Genomic DNA, 15,031 nt, shown 5'->3' with positions numbered 1-15,031 from the left:
GAGTCCACACTGCATCCACACTGAGTCCATACTGTGTCCACACTGCATCCACACTGAGTCCACACTGAATCCAAACTACATCCACTGTGTCCACACTGTGTCTACACTGCATCCACAGTGCATTCACAGTCAGGAAAGAGAGATATATTCCTGAAAAGTTTTTTTCGCCTTTTTCTGGCCCATGAAATGGCACCACCCGCATTCAAGACAGGTCTTCCCTCCTCAGTTAAATCTTTCTGGAAACTCTCTCAGGGGCTCCCCAGATGTGTTTCCAGTGACTCCGAATGCATTCCAATTGACAGTGAAGATTAACCACGGTAGGGTGTTAAACTAATCAGGTAGTAATACATTCTTTCACGCTTAAAAAAGACAATAAAAATTTGCAAATACCTTGACTTAGGAGCAAAGTGTGGGCTTCTTTTTAATGTTCTCAGCAACTTGTGGGGCAGGGGTGATTAATGAGCCAGTGTGCTGTGGGGTGTGACAGGTGCAGGATACAAAGATGATTAAAGATCTCTTCCGCCCTTGTTCTCTGAGGCGACTGTAGGAGTTGCTCTCTCTCCCTCGCTATTATTCTTGCTATATGCAAGTGAACTTGGTTGATGGAGAAAAGATTGTTAAACGAAGCTTCATTGTCCTGTGTAATGTTGGCAGAGTGAGGCTCAGTGATTTCTGGGTTCCTTCTGGCTTTAAGAATCTCTGTGTGCGTGAAGCAAATGCGAGTTTAAAGTAGTGGATTTCAAATACGGGACCAGAGCAGCGAGAATCGCCCCACGCTTCTTCTAGGATTCGGGCTGTGAACAGTCTGATTGGAAAAGATTGAAACTAAAAAACAAATACAATAAAGAAAATCTTGCCAAAGGCCAGGAGGAATGGCTTTTAATTTCTGGAGTGTTCCTCGGCATTTCAGACAGTGATGTCATACTAGAACTAAGTTTGCTGTTTTCACCCATCTCCAGCCCCCTCTGGATCCTGTGTCAGGCTGTGTGGCCTGGGTCTGGTGTCCCACTACGCCTGTGTTTGTAACTGATTGTCTCTTTGTTTGCTGTGTGCTTGTTTATACTGGTGACTGAGTGCAGGACCTCACACATTCTAGGCAAGAGCTCAGCCCTTGACACTCCCGAAACCCCATCCCTGCAAATCTTTAGATTTCTTTCATGCTTTCTGTGCGTGTTCTTCCTCTCCCAGTATCCATTTTTTCTGCTTTCTTGTCCCTGTTTTGGCTCTGGCTCTGTGACACTGACCTAGATACACACAGGTTTGACTCTCCGCTCACAGTTATTTTAATGACTAAATAGAGCTCAAGGTGTTGTCCATATAGGGTTGTTGCCGAGAAATGTGGGGAGAGAAGAAGATGAAAAGAGAAGGCTGTTGAAGAAACTTTCTCGGGAGGTGAGAACCGAGGCAGTGTTTCTGTGTAGTGCTGGCTGTCCTGAAGCTATAGACCAGGCCGGCTTTGAACTCACAGAGATCCTCCTCCCTCTGCTTCCTCAGTGCTGGGATTAAAGCTGTATGCCACCATGCCCCTCCCCCCTCAGAGGAAGAGGGATCTTACTTAACACAGAGCTTCTAGGTATCCTGGAGAATCCATTTCCCTGAAGGAACCAGGGGAGGAACTGTTGAAATGGAAGGGGAGAGAGAGTCTGGAGCCAGTGGATGTCAATAAGCCATCCAGGAGTCATTTACCATTTACTCTGGAGAGGGGGCCTCCTGGAACAGGAGCAGCAAGCAGAGGCAGGAAAGGTTGGTTTCGTGTCAAGTAGATGGCCTTTAGAATTCTGCTTCTGCTCCTCGGAACAGTGAGGGTGACCTTCTGGGCACCCCAGAGTGAGATGAATTGGTAAGGAATGAGTACGGTTACCTGCTGGCTAAAGCCGTCAGGATCGAGTGGTATGTTGTAGATGATCTAACTGACCGTGCTTATAGCCGGAGTTCTAGAAAGCCCCCAATGGGTTCCTTATTCTTGTTTGTTAAGGGTATTTCAAACCTAGTGTATGAGGACTTTTTACACCCAGTAGCCTTGGGATCTGCGGGGTCTGGCCCCTAACTCTGCCCAGTCTCCTCTCTTTCCACCACCTCCATTCATGAAGGTCTTGACTTCCACGCTTCTTCTGGTTTCCTCTGCTTTTATCTGCCCTTGTAAACAAGCTTTAGAGCAAGTCACACCAAATAGACTTCTGTGGCTATTTTTTTTTCTTTTTTCTTTTTTTCGGAGCTGGGGACCGAACCCAGGGCCTTGCGCTTGCTAGGCAAGCGCTCTACCAATGAGCTAAATCCCCAACCCCTTCTGTGGCTATTCTTACAGTGTCATATATTGGTTATAGCCTTCCCATTGTTCTACAACTTGGAATAAATTAACAATAGTTACACCTGTGAGTGTGCACTATATATGCTAGGCAGTGGGCATTGACTTTTTTTTTTTTCCGCTTCTTTTTTTTTTTTTGGAGCTGGGGACCGAACCCAGGGCCTTGCGCTTCCTAGGCAAGCGCTCTACCACTGAGCTAAATCCCCAACCCCGGGCATTGACTTTTATATGAATTTCGATATGTAATGCATGCTGCTAGCGGGAGGTTTTTGAAGAAGCGAAGGCTCAGGATGGGCTCCTTTGCCAATGTCAAGAAACCTCATATGACAAGAACAAGGATTCCAAACCAGATATAGGAGATTCTAAGTTCTAAATTTAAAAAGAAATCTAAAAATCAAGTATTGAGGGTGCCTGAAACCTCGGGCTTTGGTAGGATTTTTTATCAGTGATGCATGTAACTAGCAAGCGGACGAATGTATGCAGGCTGGAGAAAGCAAAAACATTCGAACAAGAACACAACTAAAAACTGCAGAAAACTCTTCCGGCCACTAGAGGGCTCCCTCCGCCCTAGGCAAAAGTTGATGATCAGAGGCCCTTGTTGCTCAGAGCTAGCTAGGTGTTTCATTACATCTTCCAGAGGAGCGCGATGCATTTTGCAAAAATTTCCCTCGACAGTCTGGAAGACTAGACAGGGCCTTAAACTGAAGCATCTCTCTCTCTCTCTCTCTCTCTCTCTCTCTCTCTCTCTCTCACACACACACACACACACACACACACACAGCACTCTAGTATTAGTGGTGTTTTGAAGATGGCCCTAAGTTCCTTGCTCACTACCAGAAAAAAATTTCCCCTCTTAGAGTTGGAGACCAAATGGAGTAACCCTGCATCCCCTAGGTGCACGCCTGTGTGACCCTAAACGCATCCAGAATGGATCGCGGAGCACATGGCCCAATGGGACCCACACTTTGGAGACTGGAGGTCCTCTAACGGGCAGTTGGGTGTACATTTGGTTAAAATTCAGAGGATCCCGCTCCCTCCACCCGAAACACGATTGTAAAACACGATTTTCTTTGAAAATAGCCTTAGAGAAAAGCACTTCAGGAAAGCAGCCAAGGTACTCACACCCCATCCCCACCCCCCGGAGCTGAGGGAAGCCCTGAAAAGAACTGGCTTCTTCAACAGCAGTTGGAGATCCCCAGGAATCCAGGGTAGTGGGGGAGGGGGCAGTATTGATGTTGCATTTCAACACGGGGTTTGCAACACCGTTGGGGTGACGTCAAGTGAGGAGAGGCAAATTCTGAAGCCGTACTTAAACTGTCACAATAATGATAGACTGACCTGTGTTAGTCTCAGGGAAAGGCTTGAGCCGTAGATTAGTTAAGGAAAAAAGGACTGTCCTCCGGCTCCATTTACATGATTATTTGTGGTTAAGTCAAGTGTGTACTAAAAAAGGTGAAACTGGACCAGGCGCGGCGGTGTACATCTGAAATCCCACCACTCGGGAGACAGAGGCAGGAGGTTCACTGCAAGTTCTAGGCTAGCAGAGGCTACATAACAAGACAGTCAAAACAACAGCAACCAGGAAATAAAGATGGAGAGATGCTGATGTGAACTGAGTTTAACACACACACACACACACACACACACACACACACACACACACACACACACTTTCCAGAGGTTTCACTAGCTTTTAAAGGAGATGTCAAAAATAGGATAGGATCTGGGCTGGATATAGACGTCCAAGCGCTGCGCTGGACAAAACAGTGGTTCCCAAACCTCAAGGGAAGGCAGGTGCGGAACTGAGGCGCCCAGAGTGCCCGTCCCCTTGGTCTATGAGAACAGTTTTCCTGTACTGACCACCCTCGCCCTTTACAGTCTGCAATCCCGTCAGTCTCAGACTCGGTAGGTCGTTAACCCGATGGCGCAAGTGGGGACCCGCAGCCTCGGAGAGACCCCGCCACCGCATTGTTTCAGCCCCTGCGGGTGGGGTCTTGCAGAGGGAGGGGATGCGATGTGTCCTCCGGAGCCGCCTCATACCCTCCCAGGGGACTCGAGCCATACCGCCACAGAGCCGGGCCTTTGTGAAATGTCGCTAGTTACCATGGGACCAGAAAGGAACGCTGAGAATGGCGCTTAGAGAGCTGGGGGTTGTCGAGGTTCTGGGGCCATGCCCTCTGTCCCTTCTTGGACCCCGGGCCTGCAACAAGGACTGTCGGGATTTGTAGTCCCAAAGGCGGCGGCCGCGCGGAGGATGCGGGGCGCTGCTGGTCCCGCCTCCGCCTAACCTGCTAGCGCGAGGTGGCGAGCACTGGGGCGGAGCCCTCGGATCGGTGATTGGCCCAGGCGGCTCCCAGCCCCCACCCCGCGTCCCCACCCCCGCTCGCCACTCGGGACTCCAGCTCCGGGCGCGCAAGGCAGCCACCGAGAGAGCGCGCTAGCAGCGGCTCCCGCCCCGTGCACCCGCAGCTACCGCGCCGCGGCGAGACCCAGAGACCGACCGACGGACCCGCACAATCGCAGCATCCTGGAGGAGTGGGTGATGGCGAGGGGAGGGTGGTGGGCTTGATCTTCCCAGGCTGAAGCATCCACCCCTCTTTCAGTTTCTTCCTGAGGCGCACAAAAGGGAGGGAATTGGGATGCGCCTAGGCTCCCCCAGCTGCTGAAAGAGATGTTTAGGATTCGGGGAGATCCGGACTAAGGTGGGGCGCCAAGTCAGGGTCTTTGTACGCCCACGGGGCTGGGCTTGGCGCCTTGCGACGCCTAAGGCGTTTAGTGTGTGCTGGGGAGATTTCCAAATAACTAGAGTAAGGAGGCGACCAAGTTGAAGGGGTTCACGCCTAGCACCCAGTAGTCGCGCCGCCGTAGCTGATCGACGTGCAGTAAATGGCTAAAAGGTGGGAATGTGTGAGGGGCAGTTTCTCTGGTGGCCGGACCTGCCCTCTTCTACGTCCCTGGATCGCCGCTGTCCCTGGTTCCCACCCACTGCCTAGATTTACTGTCCTTGCTTTCTTTCGCCTCGGGCTTGATATCTGCCTAACGTGGTCCAAAGCCCGACCATCTGTATCCTCTGTCCCTAAGCAGAGCGGAGGCCCTTGAGGCACCTGCTGAAACCACAAAGGCCTCTTGCATCTGCCCAGCCCCTAGCGGCGCGGCGCTAGGTCTCTCCGCTGGAGCCCTGTCGCCAAGTCTGCCACGCAGCATCGATCTCGGCGAGTGAGGGACATCGACGCCCCGGGCCTGGGTAGCTGGCTGGGACAAACCGGGGTAGAGGCCTGGATTTGAGCCGAAACCGGGAGATGGGTGGGGACGGGTGATCGAATCTAGGGGAGGAGGCTGTCCGTGGTTTGAGAAGGATTGAGAATTGGGTGGGAGGCGGGTCTGAAGCTTCGCGCAGGTGGCGCCGAGGCGAGGCTGCTCTGAAGAATGAAGAGGGGAGGGGAGATGAAGGGAGGGTGGAGACCTCTGGGGTTTGAGGAGAGTAGACAGACATGGGGAGGGGTCCTCCTCATGAAGCGGGTAGGGCAGGAGGGGCGAATCTTCGCCTGAAAGACTCCAGCTCTAGGCCAGTCGCTGTTCGGCCTAAGACTCTGACTGGGCGTGGTCCTTGGATTGGGCCAGGGAGCTCGGGTGGCGGGTCCCCGACAGGGCTGGGCTGGCTCGTCTAGGAGCTTTGTTTCTAAGCTTAGAACAACCGAAGGGGACTCGTTTAGGATTTTATGATAATCCGCAGCGCCCCCCGGCACGCCCTGTTCGCGCGGAGCTGAAAGGCTTTGCCCAGCGGCAGATGCTGCCCGGGAGGCGGATTGGGGGGGGGGGGGTGTCTCCTGCCCCTGAGACCCTGAGAACAATAGCCTGCATGGTACTGTCTGCCCGCCGTCGAAGCAACCCTCCCACCCCCGCCCCAGAATTCAAGTGTGAGGTGTACTGGTGCAAAAAACGCTCGCCGAGAAACCTCAGAGCACGTGCTGTTTTTGGGATTTGCCTTAGGGCACTTGGCACCCCTGGGAATTCCGAGTGGGAGTCCCATGTTTCCCCCAGGCTGTGGAGCCCGGGGACAGCCGCCTCCCCCAGCCTCTGGTGTCGCAGGCTGCAGCGCCTCTTGTCCTCCGCACGCAGTGGACGAGTTTAGATAGTAGCGCGGAGCAGCACGACAGGATGCAAGTCCCAGAGGCCGAAGGTCGCCGCGGTGCAAAGCAGGCTTTGTCTGCCTAGACCGCCTGAGCCCAAGTCTAGTAACTGCTATGCTTCTTGAATGAGCCCTCGGGGCTGGTGAGGTTTGGGGTAAATTGTGGAGAAGCTTTAGTGGTCCTGATTACTCGGCAAGGGTGCGGCTCTTGGTTTTAGAACTTGCAACCAGGGATTCAGAGCTTCCGTTTGCCGGTGACCACACCCAAGCAGAGGGGCATCCTTTGCCTTCATTCATCTCATCTGCTGGCCTAAAGTGGACTAATTATGATTTGGGTGGTGGCTGCTTGCCCATAAGAAAGCTGATGAGCAGAGTAAATACCCAGTCTAAACGCCCTCTCTGTTACTGAGTGTCTAAGCACCTTGCATTTCAGCTGCAGCGCCCCGACAAGCGAACAGCAAAAAGCAGTTAATTCTTGTTTTGTTTTTTTTATTTTTATTTTTTTTGGCAATAATTGATTGTGTGACTGATAGATTAGAGGTGAATCTTGGCAATAAAGATCGATTATCGATGATTTGCAAAAGATAAGCAAATCAGACGTGATTTTTTACGGCAGAAGTGAAAGACTAAATGTCAAAATAGAGAACTGACATTATTTAGGTTTGCAGTCAAGTTAACTGATGAGCTGATTGCATTAAAGTATTGTATGACTGCTGGGCATTGCAGGGGGTGGGGGTGGGGGTGGGGGTGGGGGTGGGGCGGGGAGGTGGGTCATCTGCCTGAGGACCGCTTCTTTAAGGACCTGACTTGAAATGGGTAATTGAGAGATTATTGGTTTTAAAAGGTGGTGATTTGAGAAGGTGCTCCTTGGAACTTACAAAACTAGTCTCCAAAGACCAGCTGCAATGCTGCTCAGAGATGTGTTTAACTACAGTCTTACCAAACCTTAAACAAAACACACAGACATGCATGTCTGTATATATCCCCATGTATTTCTGCCTGAATAGGTTCATCTAGGTATATGAAAACTAGAATTCCAACATTGCAAAACCACAAATCTGACAATGTAGAGCTTTTCTTGGGAAAGAAATACTTTCTTCCTCCTCCTCACTTTCTTCTTCCTCCTCCTCCTCCTCTTCTTCTTTTCCTTTTCCTTTTCCCAAAAGGATTGGGTAATAAAGCTATGAAGTTTGGGTTTGTTTGGTTTTGGTTTGTTTGTTTGTTTTGAGACAGTGCTTTTCTGTGTTGTCCTGGCTGTCCTGAAATTCACCCTGTAGACCAGGCTGGCCGCAAACTCACAGAGATCCACCTGCCTCTGCCTCCAGAGAGCTGGGATTAAAGAAGTGTGTCAGTAAGTACCTCTCGGCTGAGGTACGTTTGGGCGTCTGAGGCAGTTTAGTTGAAACTGGCTTCAAACTTGCAGCAGTTCTTCCTCAGGCTCTCTAGTGTCAAAAATTATAAGCCCACGTCACCATATTGGCCCATCCTGTGGATTTTTCAAGAAGGTTTTGATCCTCTGGAAGTGCTCTGAGAACATGCAGCACAGTCCTCAGGGAGGAGGAGTCAGTGGATGAGGGGTGTCAGTGTGTTCAGCTGGCTTCTACAAGAAAGAGTGAAAGAAAGCAGCACCCCCATCTCTCAGCTGCTCCTATGAAAACCCCAGAAAATAGAACCCAGGAAGAACAGAGGCATGTGTGTAGTGACCCCAGAAAAGGCCTCCTCGGGTGCCATTCTTAATTCTCATTTTCACAAACCCAGAGACCTCAGCTAATTACCCAATTTTGTACCTGGCCTAGGAACCCCAGGGGGTTTTTAGCATGGCCTCTAGGTGACTCCGGCATTGGTCTGTGTAGTTGCTTGATCCCCACGGGCTGCGTGCTTCTGGTTTCACGGATTTACACAGCTGGCCAAAATTAGGTTTGGAAACCTGGAGTAGCCTTCATGTGGGTTCCGTTCACCTCTGCCTACCCTCCTGCCTCCTCAGTTTGCCCTGTCCCCAGCTCCTCTCATCAGCATTTAAAGCCTCTGAGCCATGGGCAAGTCCCTGAGTCGAAGGCAAACTGTTCTCAGGGATATTGAAGAAGCTCTTAGAAAAGCTGTAGAGGACGGCAAGTAGGAAGTGAGACTGATTGATGATTGGAGGCCCAGACTCTGTTTTTCATATAAAGATAACCTCCAAGGTTCTGATAGGATCTGGTACCTTTTCTCTTTCTCTGTAAACCACTGTTTCAGAAAATAGTGAGTGTGGAGATCCAGGGAAATCATCCAGAGCACACCCTGTCAGTGTGAGATACTGTCAAAAAGAAGTTAATGCCAGGGGAGAGAGAGAGAGAGAGAGAGAGAGAGAGAGAGAGAGAGAGAGAGAGAGAGAGAGAGAGGGAGAGGGAGAATGAATGAGAATAAGAATACTGGAGTCTCATTATTTTTTTTAAGAGAGCGGATATTTGATTTACTGCACTGCTAGTGAGCAAATAAGAATTCATTAAGATTGCTTCGAAAGGTTTTACAGGAAGGCAAAGGTTGAAATGCTAAGGCATGAATTTTATGAATTTGCTGTGTGTGTATGTATGAAAGCTGCTGTCGATTTAGTGAAACAAATTCAGGAAGGTATGTTTAGAATCCGTTCCTTCTCGGTCCTTGAAGCTTGTTTATTTGAAATAAGTTGGCCGACCCTTAGCAGCACTAGGGCCTGAAGATCTGGCAGTAGTTTGTTTTTTTAACTCCTTTCACAGAGGCCTGTTCTTATAATCCAGGCTCAGCGATAGTGTCATGGTGGAGAGAACAGACCCTAGCTGCTTCCTACCTGTCACCTTAGGTGTCTTTCAGATACTTTAAGTGTAGATGGGTGTACAGTGTTTACCAGAGGATGAGGGGATTTAGTGGGTGTGTAGACCGGAAGGCAGTGTCTGGCACGGAATACGTAGCCTACAAAAATGATGTCACTGCCATCACTGTAATGCTCTCCCCCATAATCTGTGCCCACAAGGCAGCATTTGAACCCCTATTTGGTCTGACTCCTTAGAACAGGCTCGTTTCACTAGTGGGATCACAGATTGTGGTTAGGACTCCTTTCTGAAGCTCCACCCTTGCAAATAGTAGGAATAGTATGTCTGTAACACGCAGCTGCTTTGAGCAGCTGAGAACTTGGAGAGTTCAGGAATGTTCCAGAAGTGCACTGATCCCAGGTTTGGTGAACCCAAATGGAGCTTATATATGGGGTTAGCCTGCTGTCTCATACATACCATCCGAAGTGGGCAATCGAGTACCTGAAGCCTGGCTTTGGTGAGGGCCGATGTCCTCAGGCTAAGTCTGTGTGGGAGGTGGGATGACTGGTTGTGCCTAGTTAATGGTAGAACACTGGAGGCTAAGATCCTGTGGCCAGGGAGATGGCTCGGTTGGTAAAGTGCTTGCTGGGCAGGCATGAAGACCTTATTTTGGATCCATGTAAAAGCTGGATGTAGTTGGTAACCTGGGGAGGCGGAGACAGGTTGACTCCTGACTCACTGGCCACCAAGCCTCAATCGGTGAGCTCCAGGTTCAGTAGAACTCTGTCTCAGAAAATAAGGTAGAAAGCCATTGAGGAAGGTACTTGGCACTGAACCCCACACACATGCGTATCCACCCAAAGAATATGTGTTCACATCACACAAACATGTACACACACTCATGCATATTTACCCAAAGTACATGTGTTCACATCACACAAACATGTACACACACGCACAGGCACACACCACATAAAGAAATACAGATCTCACAGAACTGTTAACGTCCCAAACATGTTCAAAGCATTTTCTCCATACAGCAGTAGATTCTTTGATTATCCCCAGCTTACAGTGAGGCCACAAAAACAGAAAAGGATCGCTCACCCAGAGAGGGAAGTGGCCGTCTTTGCTCAAACCTCAGGAGTCTGTTTAAAACTTGTGTAATCAGGTGGCTTGTGAGTTGTCAACATCGGTCATTTGCAGGGTGGCCTGGTGGGTTAGGAATATAGGCTGGAGCCAGCAGTTCAGTCATAAGCTAAAGTTGCTTCTTGTTTTTCCTCGGGGACGTCAGCCTGGTTTTTTCTTTATTCACCTGGTTAGATGAGTGTTGTTGTTCAAGTTATTGGGTAACGTCTCCTTTGCGTACAGCCAGCGAACGGCAGATGTTAACTGCATCCTCGGCATCTGTTCTGGGCAACTTAGGTGATGAACTCAATTCTTGGACATGGGACCTAACTGTGATGGCACAAATCTGACCCTCTGGGTATACGGTTTATATTAAACTAAGAATTCTCACAGGTACTGTGACAAGACCCGTAATCTCAGCACTTGGTCGCTAGAAGAATCAGGAGTAAGTGGTGTGTCCAATTCAGGGCTAGCCTCAGCTACATGAGAGCTTGTCTCAAAAACAATAGAGCCTACAGGGATAGCTGGTGATTAAAATTACTCATGGCTCTTGCAGAGGGCAGGACCGGGTCTCAGCACCCACACTGGGCCACGTACAACTACATACCAACTCCAGCTTCAGGGAATCGAATGCCCTGGCTTGGCCTCCAGGAACATCCAAATGTACACACACATAAATAAAATAGATTTTTAAAGAAAACCTAGATAAACATAGTTAATTGAATGGCAGGCCCTGAGAGTGCTCAGAACTGCACTTCACCATGTTTAGAGTGGAGTTTGTTCCCCTTTTCTCATCCGTGTATCTTCAGCGCAAAGTACTGGTCAGAGTTAAGCACTGCTCAGCTAACACTGATGAGCAACTGGCTGACCGATTTAGGCAATGTTTCTTGGAATCTTTCCAGCCACTGAGACCTCTGGCTCTTTGTTTAAATTTGCAATCATTTGAGCTAAATGAAGTTAAGGTTTTGTGAATGGCCAGTTTCTCTCAGGGAGGAGAAGAGAGCATTCTGCATTCTGAATTGGGCTTTGTCACTTCCCGCCCCCTGACATCTGTCCAGTGTCATTGCTTTGGCACAGTGTTCCAGGGCTGCCACTGCCTCAACTGTGTGTGTGTGTTTGTGTGTGTATGTATCTTTCTGTGTGTGTGTGTGTGTGTGTGTATGCACATCTCTGTATGTATCTCTGTGTATATGTGTGTATGCATCTCTCTGTGTGTCTCTCTCTGTGTATGGATCTGTGTGTGTGTGTGTGTGTGTGTGTGTGTGTGTGTGCGCGCGCGCGCGCGCGCGCATCTCTCTGTGTGTATGTGTCTCTCTCTGTGTATGGATCTGTGCGTGTGTGTGTGTGTGTGTGTGTGTGTGTATGCATCTCTGTATGTATGTATATGGATCTGTGTGTGTGTGTGTGTGTGTGTCTGTGTGTGTCTGTGTGTTGTGTGTATCCCACATATTGGCAGTACCCAGCACTCAATCACACCACCTTTGTGTCCCACCAGGGTCCGTTTCCAGTCTGTCCCTTTGTTGATTTCAGATCCGCCAAGACTTGCAGGAATTTCTCAAGCCTGGGTTCTTTATTCTCCCCCTTTGTCTGGTCATGTGTTTCCCTTTGTCCTTCTGCAGAGCAAGGCCCGCTGTTGATTCAGACGCTGCCCTCCTTTCTCTTTTTACTAATTCAGATTTCCATCCTCGAGGGTTGACAACCCAAATGCCACCTCGGATTTTAAAATCAAATAACTTATTTCTAGCACGTGCAGGATCCTCCCCATCTTGGTGAAGTTACTTGGACTGGCTTAAGTTTGCCGAGCTCCCAAGTGGCAAAGCATATGCATAAATGGTGACTTGGGAGAAATAGGTAGAGTGGCTAAGGGCACATTTAAAATACATCAGTCAGGGCTGGGATTATAGCTCAACGGTAGAGTACACAAGGCTCTGGTTCGAGTCCTAGTACTCCCCACAAAATAGTTTGTGGTCCGTTGAGATGGCCTATAGGTCAAGGCACTTGCTGCCAAGCTGAAGGACCTAATTTCAATCTCTGGGACTCACGTGGTCATTCCTTGTCAAGCATGTGCCCCTCAATAAATATCAAAGAAGAAAAAATACATATGTATGCTTGCTTATGTTTGTAGATTTTTTTTTCAGCTGGGAACCGAACCCAGGGCCTTGTGCTTGCTAGGCAAGCGCTCTACCACTGAGCCAAATCCCCAACCCCTGTTTGTAGATATTTTGATTGAGCCCAGGGGCTGTGCATACTAGGCAAGCGCTCTACCACTGAGCTGCACTTCCAGGCACACACACACACACACACGAACCCAAACACACACATATGCACACATACACACAAACACACACACTACTTTTTAGTGAAACCTAATGCTCAGAAAAAGCACTTAAATGTATAGTTTGATTACTTCTTTGCAGGATAAGCAGATAATTGTCTTCAAAGGAGCACATGACCAAATATTCAACATCCCCCCCCCCCCCCTTGTGCCTGCATCCAGTAACTAACCGTTCTTCCAAGGTAATCAGGCAGTCCTGACTTTAAAAAAAAAAAAAAACCAACTTTTAAAATTGTGGGGTATGTCTCTCTGTCTCTCTCTCTCTCTGTCTCTCTCTCTGTCTCTCTCTCTCATATGTGTGTGTGTGTGTGCGCGCGTGCGCGCGCGTGCGCGCACGCGTGCAGGGGGAGTATAGTTTCATCCATAGTAACTGAGAGGGGTTTTCTTTCTGTTTTTATTTTAAAGTAAGGCATTACTATGTAGCCCTGGCTGGTCTGGAACTCTCTGTGTAGACCAGGCTGGCCTTGAACTCAGAGCTTCACCTGCCTCTGCCTCCCAAGTGTTGGGATTAAAGGTGCGTGCCACTGGGTCTAGCAATGATTCTTAAAAAAGAGAAGCTATAAGTTCTTGTTAGATTCTTGACTTGAATCCATGGATCTGATTAGAGATTTGTCCTTTCGAATCTCTAATGCTGAAGGGTGCGAACCAGCTCTAACACTGAGCCATCTCCCCAGAGAATGTGTCCTGGTCAACCTAATCGGCAAGTTGGCCATTAAAGAGTCTGAGAGAAAGTTTACATAAAATTGTCTGAGGTGGAGTTAGAGAGATGGCTCAGTGGTTAAGAGCACTTGTCGCTCTACCAGGGGACCGAAGTTCAATTCATAGACCCACATGGCAGCCCACACCCGTCTCTAACTCCAGTTCTAGGAGATCTATGCTTTCTTCTGGCCTTCACAGGCACTACATACATGTAGTACACAGATAAACATGCAGGGAACACATCCATATACATATCCATATAAAGATAAATAATACAATTTTAAGAACTCATTTGAGGTAATCAGTCAGGACCTGCCATAAGAATTTGGAAGGTGGGCTCGAGAGATGTCTCAGCAATTAAGAGCACTGACTGCTCTTCCAGAGGTCCTGAGTTCAATTCCCAGCAACCACATGGCTCACAACCATCTGTAATGGGATCCAATTCCTCCTATGGTGTGTCTGAAGACAGCTACAGTGTACTCATACATGAAACAAAATAAGTCTTAAGAAAAGATTTGGCAGGCAAAGTAGAAGCTGATTTTAATCAATAAGTTCTATCTAATGATACTATCTCCTGCTGGCAGATAGTGCCTAGAATTGGCCACTGTGAGAGAAAGGATCTCCACGTTGTGGAGAGATGAGACAACTTGGGGGCTTTAGTTACACTCACAGTGAACACAGTGCCATGGTCGGGAGCCCGAGTGAATGCTGGCACAGCCTCGTGAGCTTCGGAACCAGGCAGCTCAATAAGACCTTGGCTCTGTGTGTGAGATGGACTTGAGCGTCCTCTCTCAGGACTGCCGAGTGCCTATGACAGGCGCTGATCCCTAGGATGGTGCTAGCCCATGGGGAAGAGAGATGAGCATGCCGATTCATTCCCCTGAGCCTGTTTCTTTCTGAACTAAGGGATCATTAACATCATCTTCATAGGTTTGTTGAGGGGCTAATGGCATGAGGTACTCAGAGCCAGAGCGGCTTCGTAAGTGTTCAGCAAGTGGAACAATGGTATTGTCTAGGTGCTAAATTGAGGGCTTTGAGATGTGTAAAGATGGAGGGGAGTAATGACAGAGGGTTGGGGTGAAGCTGCGGAAAGGATTTATTAGATGTTTAGTGGTATGGCCAGATCTCCACTGTGCAAACCCTCCCAGGAGGCGTTCCAGTCAGTCCTGTGTTGCTCTCCCTGTGCTGTGTTTGTGTGAACTTGATGTGTCCTGAGTCCTCCTTTTGTGAAAGCCCCTGTGGCATCTGGCCCGTGGACGTTGATGTTTCTCTCTACCCAGGGCGGATATGTCTCTCCTCCCTACTCGTCACCTCCACAAGCATCTTCCACAGAACCCATCTGGGAGCCTGGCCATTTCCCACATACTACACAGATGAAGAAGGCCCTTTCTGTTTACCCCAGGCCGCGAGCAGCTTATTGTGTGTTTCAGTGCCAACTCAGCTGTCACATCCATGCACCTCAGTGCCTTTGCCACTGCTATGGGCTCTGGATTAACCCCAGGAAAGATCTCAGGTTCTGAGCACTGTGCCCCCTTCACTCTGGTGCTGGTTCAGCCTACTGACTGTGTGGACAGTCTTGACACTAATTCCAGTCCTCCGTCTTGATGCCTCTTGATCTCCCCCGACCTTCTACTCTTCACTCTACCACTGAGGTACATCCCGGCCGGAGAACC

At 49.2% G+C, this 15,031-nt stretch overlaps 1 protein-coding gene and 1 pseudogene across 1 annotated transcript in view; one reads left to right on the top strand and one right to left on the bottom strand.

The window, feature by feature from the left end:
- Positions 1-579: 579 nt before the first annotated feature.
- Positions 580-5,509, bottom strand: LOC148005118 (uncharacterized; annotated as a pseudogene).
- The window catches only part of Dpysl5 (dihydropyrimidinase-like 5), an 84,572-nt gene continuing 74,262 nt past the window's right edge, over positions 4,722-15,031 (top strand). The window contains 1 exon segment of the mRNA NM_023023.1: positions 4,722-4,840. The gene's annotated coding sequence lies outside the window, so the exon portion shown is untranslated.

This window comes from Rattus norvegicus, chromosome 6, assembly GCF_021556685.1.
Source record: "Rattus norvegicus strain SHRSP/BbbUtx chromosome 6, alternate assembly SHRSP_T2T, whole genome shotgun sequence".
NCBI classification, from domain to species: domain Eukaryota; kingdom Metazoa; phylum Chordata; class Mammalia; order Rodentia; family Muridae; genus Rattus; species Rattus norvegicus.
The sequence above is the reverse complement of the archived record's forward strand: the minus strand, read 5'-3'. Positions and strand labels throughout refer to the sequence as shown.